Source organism: Elaeis guineensis, chromosome 5 (genome assembly GCF_000442705.2).
Source record: "Elaeis guineensis isolate ETL-2024a chromosome 5, EG11, whole genome shotgun sequence".
Lineage (NCBI taxonomy): Eukaryota > Viridiplantae > Streptophyta > Magnoliopsida > Arecales > Arecaceae > Elaeis > Elaeis guineensis.
Genome location: NC_025997.2, coordinates 87,088,436 through 87,095,647, shown reverse-complemented (window position 1 = coordinate 87,095,647; position 7,212 = coordinate 87,088,436). Strand labels below are relative to the sequence as shown.

Below are 7,212 nucleotides of genomic sequence, written 5' to 3'. Positions count from 1 at the left end.
AATATGCTTCCAAAATTCACAGGATTAGAGGATGCTTATATATTTATTAGAGAATTTGAGGAGGTATGTGCAACCATGAAACTGCAATTAACAGAGGATGAGGTCAAACTTAGATTAATCAACTTTGCCCTTAAGGATAATGCTAAGAAGTGGCTTTATAGTCTGCCAAACCATTCTGTCACTACCTGGGAGGGCTTTGTGAGAATATTTTTGAAAAAGTATTTCCCCCATCATAAAACAGCTAGGATTAGGAATGAAATAAATCAATTTTACCAACTAGCTGGTGAATCATTTTGGAAGTACTTTGATCGTTTCAAGAATCTTTTGACCCAATGCCCACACCATGGAATAGAAACTTGGAGACTATGCCAGATCATCTATGAGGAGTTAGATTCAAACTCAAGAACCATGCTAGAGTCTATGTGCCAAGGCCAATTTATGGACAAAGAAACTACTGAACTTGGCAATTCTTAGAAGACCTAGCCGAGAAAAATTTACAGTGGAAAACAACTAGGGAACCTGATAAAGCTACACCTTCAAGAGGAGGAATGCATCAAATTCAACCAACCCTAGCATCAGAGGCCAAGATTGCAACCTTAACACGTAGATTGGAAGCCTTAGAATTACAGAGACCAGCCAATGTAAATCAAATATCTGCACCCATGTGTAAAGGGTGCAATGCACCAGACCATGTCTTAGAAGAATGTTCCTACTCGAATGAGTGTGCACAGGTGAATGCCACCTATCAAGGACTATTGAACAATCCTTATGCACCCACATATAACCCAGGTTGGAGGAATCACCCGAATTTCTCATGGTCCCAGAATCCTAATGTAGGCAATCCAAATTTCAATCAGCAAAATCTAAGGTCCAACCCAGTGATGAACAACCCGCCAGGCTTCCATGATAATGACAAGAAAATTACCTCTTTAGAGAAAAGCCTAGAAGCCATGATGAAGACACATACCAGCTTTATGCAAACCATGGGTCAATTCATAAATAATAACACCCAAGCTATAGCCCATCTGGAAATGCAAGTAAGTCAGCTGGCTTCGACCATTAGTGAACGAGAACATGGTAGGTTACCTAGCCAACCTGAGCCAAATCCTAAGAACCAAAATGGTCCACGACCCCAACAAGGAAACCAAGTTAATGGTGTAAATGCCATTCATACCTTAAGATCGGGAAAACAAATAGACAATAAGGTAGTTGCACTTGATGATATAGAGGACTCATCTGCCGAGTCACCTTCTAAAACTACTACCTTTCAACCTCAAGCACCAGAAACTGAAAATTCACCTAGTCCAGTACTTAAAAGTCCTAGAGCTCCTTTTCCAAACAGACTGAAATCCAATAAATCTGAATATTTAGACAAAATTTTAGAGGTATTTAAACAAGTCCAAGTTAATATTCCTCTTTTAGATATAATCCATCAGGTTCCAACTTATGCCAAATTTTTAAAAGATCTTTGCACTAGGAAAAGGACCACTAATATACCAAAGAAAGTATTTTTGGCTGCAAGTGTCAGTTCATACCTATCTAGCCATGTGCCAATTAAATATAAGGACCCTGGAGCTCCAACAATTTCTTGTGTTATTGGAGAAATCAATATAAAAAAGGCCTTGCTAGATCTAGGAGCTAGTGTGAATATCCTTCCATATTCGGTGTATGAGCAACTAGGATTAGAAAAACTTCAACCTACTGGGATCACATTACAGTTAGCCGATAGATCTCTCAAGATCCCTAAGAGAATGGTCGAGGATGTTCTGATAAAGGTTGAAAATTTTATTTTTCCTATAGATTTTATTATTTTAGAGACCGAGCCAGTTGCGAATCCTAAAGGACATATACCTGTCATTTTAGGAAGACCATTCTTAGCTACGGCCAATGCTGAAATCAATTGTCGAAATGGTCTAATGAAGTTATCCTTTGGGAATATGACCATTGAGCTTAATGTTTTTAACTTAGAACAGGAATCCTCTTCTCATGCTGATGTTAATGTAGTCCAAGATGGTATTTATGAATCTATTGACATTAGTGATGATGAAGTCGACCTAGAGTCTAACCCCTGGTTAATCCATGAGTCTGAGGATGTCAATGAAATACTTAAAGAAAATCAGATTAATCAGGAATCGACACTTCCTATTGAACCAATCATTGAGATGGTGAAATCATCACCTAAACCATCGATAGAGGAAGCACCCATTTTAGAACTGAAACCCCTCCCAGAACATCTCAAGTATGCATATCTAGGATCCAAAGAAACTTTGCCTGTAATTATTGCATCAGACCTAGATCCCAAGCAAGAGGATGAGTTAGTGTCAGTTCTAAAAGCAAATCAAGAAGCAATAGGTTGGACCATAGCAGATATCAAAGGAATAAGCCCTTCTATAGTTCAACATAGAATATACTTAGAGGAAGAGGCTAAACCAACAAGAGAAGCCCAAAGAAGGCTTAATCCAGCTATGAAGGATGTAGTTAAAAAGGAGATTCTGAAACTCCTAGATGGTGAAATAATTTATCCTATTTCTGATAGCTCTTGGGTAAGCCCAGTTCAAGTAGTACCCAAGAAATCTGGGGTAACAGTGGTCCAAAATGATGCAAACGAACTTATCCCAACTAGGACCCAAACGAGATGGAGGGTCTGTATAGACTATAGAAAGTTGAATGCTGCGACAAGAAAAGATCACTTTCCTTTGCCATTTATTGATCAAATGTTGGAAAGACTAGCCAGACAAGAGTTTTACTGTTTTCTTGATGGATACTCCGGTTACAACCAGATCTCCATAGCCGCTGAAGATCAAGAAAAGACTACATTCACCTGTCCATTTGGTACTTTTGCCTATAGACGAATGCCCTTTGGACTATGTAATGCATCGGCTGTTGGGAAATGTGTCCCAAAAAGCCAATCGTCAAGCTGTTGACAGTTGAGCAACCAAGTATTGTAATTGATTTGTTAATAAATAAAATATATTTGGCATTTTCATCATAAGCTTTCATCTTCTAATGAACTCCGTTGTTATGATGAAGTCCTTAGGACTATTTAAGTTCGATAAAGAGAGAATTTATCGATTAGTCCTTAAAACTGTTCACGACCAAATGATAGGCTGTTAATAAGGACAACAGCTTCTATCGAGCATAGGTCACTGTACGCCATATGGGTTGGTTGTCCTCTTAACCAAGGAGTGTGGAGACACTGGTATGACATACAGGTGAGATGTAAGGGTACATCATCATTGAACGTGACCAACTCCAGAGTATTCTGCTGTCGAGAATATTTCTGATGGGATATAGGTATAAGTGTCCCTTAGACCTGAGATCGCCTCAGTGACTTGCAAGTAACTCACTGTGCTTTGGTACCGGACTAACTGAATTTCTAATTCAGAGACGGAAGGCTTCTGGGCACAGTCAAGTACTTGCGAAGTCAGAGTATGATCGAGATGGGATTGACCACTCCAAGAGTTGGAGAAGAATGAGTCACTGTATTTTAATTTAGCAAAACCTTGGCCAGGGTAATCCATCAAATGGATTTGATATTTTGAAATATAATGTGGACAACCTGATCAGAGTTGACAGTTGAATTCTGGGGTGTCCTATGATCATTTTGGTCAAGGTGATGAATTATATGAAAATTATATCCGCATGGGTTCTAAGGATGTTGTTCTACACATTCGACCTATCCGGTCGTCGGGTACCATTGCTAGATGGTCACTTCGATTGGTATAAAAATTTATTTCTATGCTACCGGCTTACGTTCGGACCTATGAGGTCACACACATTAGAGTTCATGATCCGATTGGATGGTTGATCAATGATTGAGAATCGTTCTAGGGTTAAATGATCAATACGATTGACATTTAACCCAGTGCAAGTGTTGCAGGAGGATCGATTAGCAATTCGATTGCTAATTGACTTAATTTGATTAAGCCAATGGGCTGAGATTAAGTATAATTAAATATTATTTAATTAGATTTAGTTTGGACTTGATTGGATCAAGTCCAATTGGTTTATTGGATAAGCCAAGTGCAAAGAAAAACTAGTCCTAGTTCAACTAGGACTTGGGTCAATCTAATTTCTAATTTGATTAGAAAATTAAATCAGATTTAAATCTAATTTAATCTGATTAAATTAGGTTCTTAATTGGGTTAAGACCTATTTTAATTGGGTTGATCTAATTTTGATTTGATTTGGTTTGGGAAACCAAATTAAAACAAGTCATAAGACAGAATCCTAGTAAGACTAGGATTCCACCTTGCGCCACATAATCCTTCTCCACGCCCTCTCTCTTATTCAACGCCAATCTCCACTTATTTTGTGCAACAAAAGCCCTCTCCCAGATCTCTCCCACGTTCACAAAAGGTCTCCTCTCTTCTTTCTTACATGGAAGGTGGTTTGGATCAAATCTAAAAGGAATAAGTTTGGATTTCGAATTCTATGAGATAGAGTTTTAGAAATCCAAAACTCTTTCAATTTTGCACCGAATTTATCCAAATTTTTTTTGAAATTTTTGTGGATTTTAGGGTATACATTGTGCACCCTTTTTCTGGTGATCCATGTACAAAAATATGAAGAAGGTGCTCAAGAGTTGGGCGTCCCTTAACTTGCCATGTTTGGATAAGCCTTGACTAGGTGTTTGACCTAGACAAGAACTCTATCATATCACTCTATATAAGATGAGTTTCTTCGTGAAATTTTAGAAAAAATCAGAGATTTGAGAGACCTTTGTGCCATCCAAAAATCAAAGAGAAATACCTTTGGGTCGTGGAGATATAAAAGACACAAGTTTGGGTGTCTAGAGAGAAAAACGTGAAGAAGAAGAGGGTCTTCTTCTAGGGTTTTTGTTTTCATATCTTTCCTCCCTCCATCTTGAGTTTCCTAAGAGCGTCTCAGATCTGAAACTCCTCCTTCTACTTTCCATCTTTGGAAGAGTCTAAATCAAGAAGAAGGAGGCACTTGATCAACCATCAAAGAAGGATCAGCGCAGTACTAGCATACTGTGCTGATTTCCTGAAGCAGGACTTCTGATCGAGATTCGTGGGCTCGTGTGGACGACTCCTAGAGGCCGGACACGTGTGCGGCTTGCAACATCATCCTCAAGCCCGGATCAGCGAGGTTAAAATGTCTAACTTGCAAGGTAATAGATCTGATCTATTGTTTAATACATACATTAGATGTAGCTAGTATAGAAACATGTTGATATGATCAACATGTAGTTCATGCTGTATATATATATTTTAATTTTTGATTTAATGTTATATAATAATTATATAATAGAATCTTAGATCTAGAAATTCTTTGGTTTTAAAAAATAAATTTTGATTTATTTTAGTCTTCCGCTGTATGATCTTGAAAAAGTTTCAAGATCTAACCCTGAAACCCTAGATCTGGTTCCTTCAATTGGTATCAGAGCCTAGGTTCTTTATTACATGATTATTTATACATACTTAGATTATTTTTTAGATTAGATATAATTTATAATCTGATTATTAAATCTAAAATTAAAATTTTAGATCAATCACGAACTGCAAGGTTGTCCTGCTGTAAGGTTTACCCCTTACAGTGCAAAGGTTGTCCTAGTTTGTGTAGATCTATCTTTAATCATAAATTTGTTAGATATGATCTAGATTAAATTTATGATTTATTAGATTTAAAAGATATTTAAATCTGAAATAAAATCTCTTTGTTAATAATTTTTGTGCAAAGAAATTGTTTAAAGTTGAAATTGTTTCAATTACATGAACCTGTTTAGATTAGATCTAAAGTAGTTTCATGTTTATTTCACTTGCATCTTGATTATGAATCAAACATGCAATATGGTTGGTACAATCATATTGTAAAATTATTTTACAAATATGAAAATTATTTTTTGAAAAGCCAAACCCAACCCTCAGCCCAAAACTTAATTAAGAATTAAGAAGTTGTTTGAATAGGTTCTAGGATTGTGAATTGAAGAACCTAAGACACAAACCATAACACATTGGGTTAATGGGTTAGCAGAAATTAGGTCCATTAATTGGGTTAGACCTATGGTTAGATTGAAGATGGACTTAATTAGAGAATTGACTAAATCTAATCAATTGTTGTCTTAGATTAGGTCAAGGATTCTCTAGATCAATTACAATAGTTGTAGTTGGTCAAGTCCATGTCTTTAACGAGAACCAAATGGACTTGATTCTTGGCTAAGCGGTCTAGCACGAACTGTTAGGTTGATCTAATCGAAACTAATTAAACCAGTTGGTGTCTAAGGTAAACCAGACCGGTGGTTTTTAATTGGGAGCCCGCTTACCTGGCCATTTCTGATGGTGTCTAAGGCAAGCTTTGGCAGACCCTCCCACTGATCGAACTTACCTGGCCTCTTGGTGAAATTATGTTTTGATCGGATCACTTGACTATTCGAGCTGACCCATGTCAGCTAGGTAAATCAGTGTGACTGATTTAGGTGCTCCTAGACCAGCCCTTTTAATGGTCTCCCTTAAGCTGACTTGGTGAAGCCAGTGGGAGGATCATGATAAGCTGGTTCATCTGACTTCATCCTCTATATTATTTAAATCCTCTAAAATTATTAGGTCCTTAAAATGATAAAGTTATGGAGATAACTGAATCATAGCCTCCCATTAAGGTGTTTGATAATGAGTCCATTAACTCAATAATCATTGCAGACCCAAAGGCCTGGTGCTTGTTGACTAATGAAATTATCACTCATCATATGATGACTTGGAAGTGTCTCTCTAATGGTGGTTAGGTGAGCCAACCAAAGTTGGGCTTAATCATTCGTTGGTTAGATACACCATGTATGATCATGTTAATGGTTGGACCTAACCGGATCCTTACAGTGGAGGCCAAAGCCTACTAATTAGGTTTCTGGGGCAAAATTAAAATTAGTAGAAATTGTTTAGAGAAATAATTGGTTATGAACCTACCCTTAGATGTACATGGGTTGACCAACCAAAGTTGGGCTTGTGTGCAGTCTAAGTGGATTCTAGTACCCGCTAAGGAATTAGGGTAATTCCTCGAGTTGGAGGTAGAGGCTACCAATTCGAATAAAATAGTGGGAGAAACTTTTTGATTAAAGTCCAAATCTTTAGGTTTAATGAATCAATTACTAATTAGGTTATGGTTCTCCTTTGTGCAAATATGGCCACTTCCCTATCGCTCCGATCATTGTTGGACAATGATAAGTTGGTGGGACCCAACTTCGGTAGCTGGTACCGA

At 37.4% G+C, this 7,212-nt stretch overlaps 1 non-coding gene across 1 annotated transcript; it reads right to left on the bottom strand.

Annotated features, from left to right (window-relative positions):
- Positions 1–243: 243 nt before the first annotated feature.
- LOC140858257 (small nucleolar RNA R71) lies at positions 244–350 on the bottom strand. The gene has a single exon (XR_012141824.1). It is a non-coding gene; the product is annotated as a small nucleolar RNA R71 (small nucleolar RNA).
- Positions 351–7,212: the final 6,862 nt, after the last annotated feature.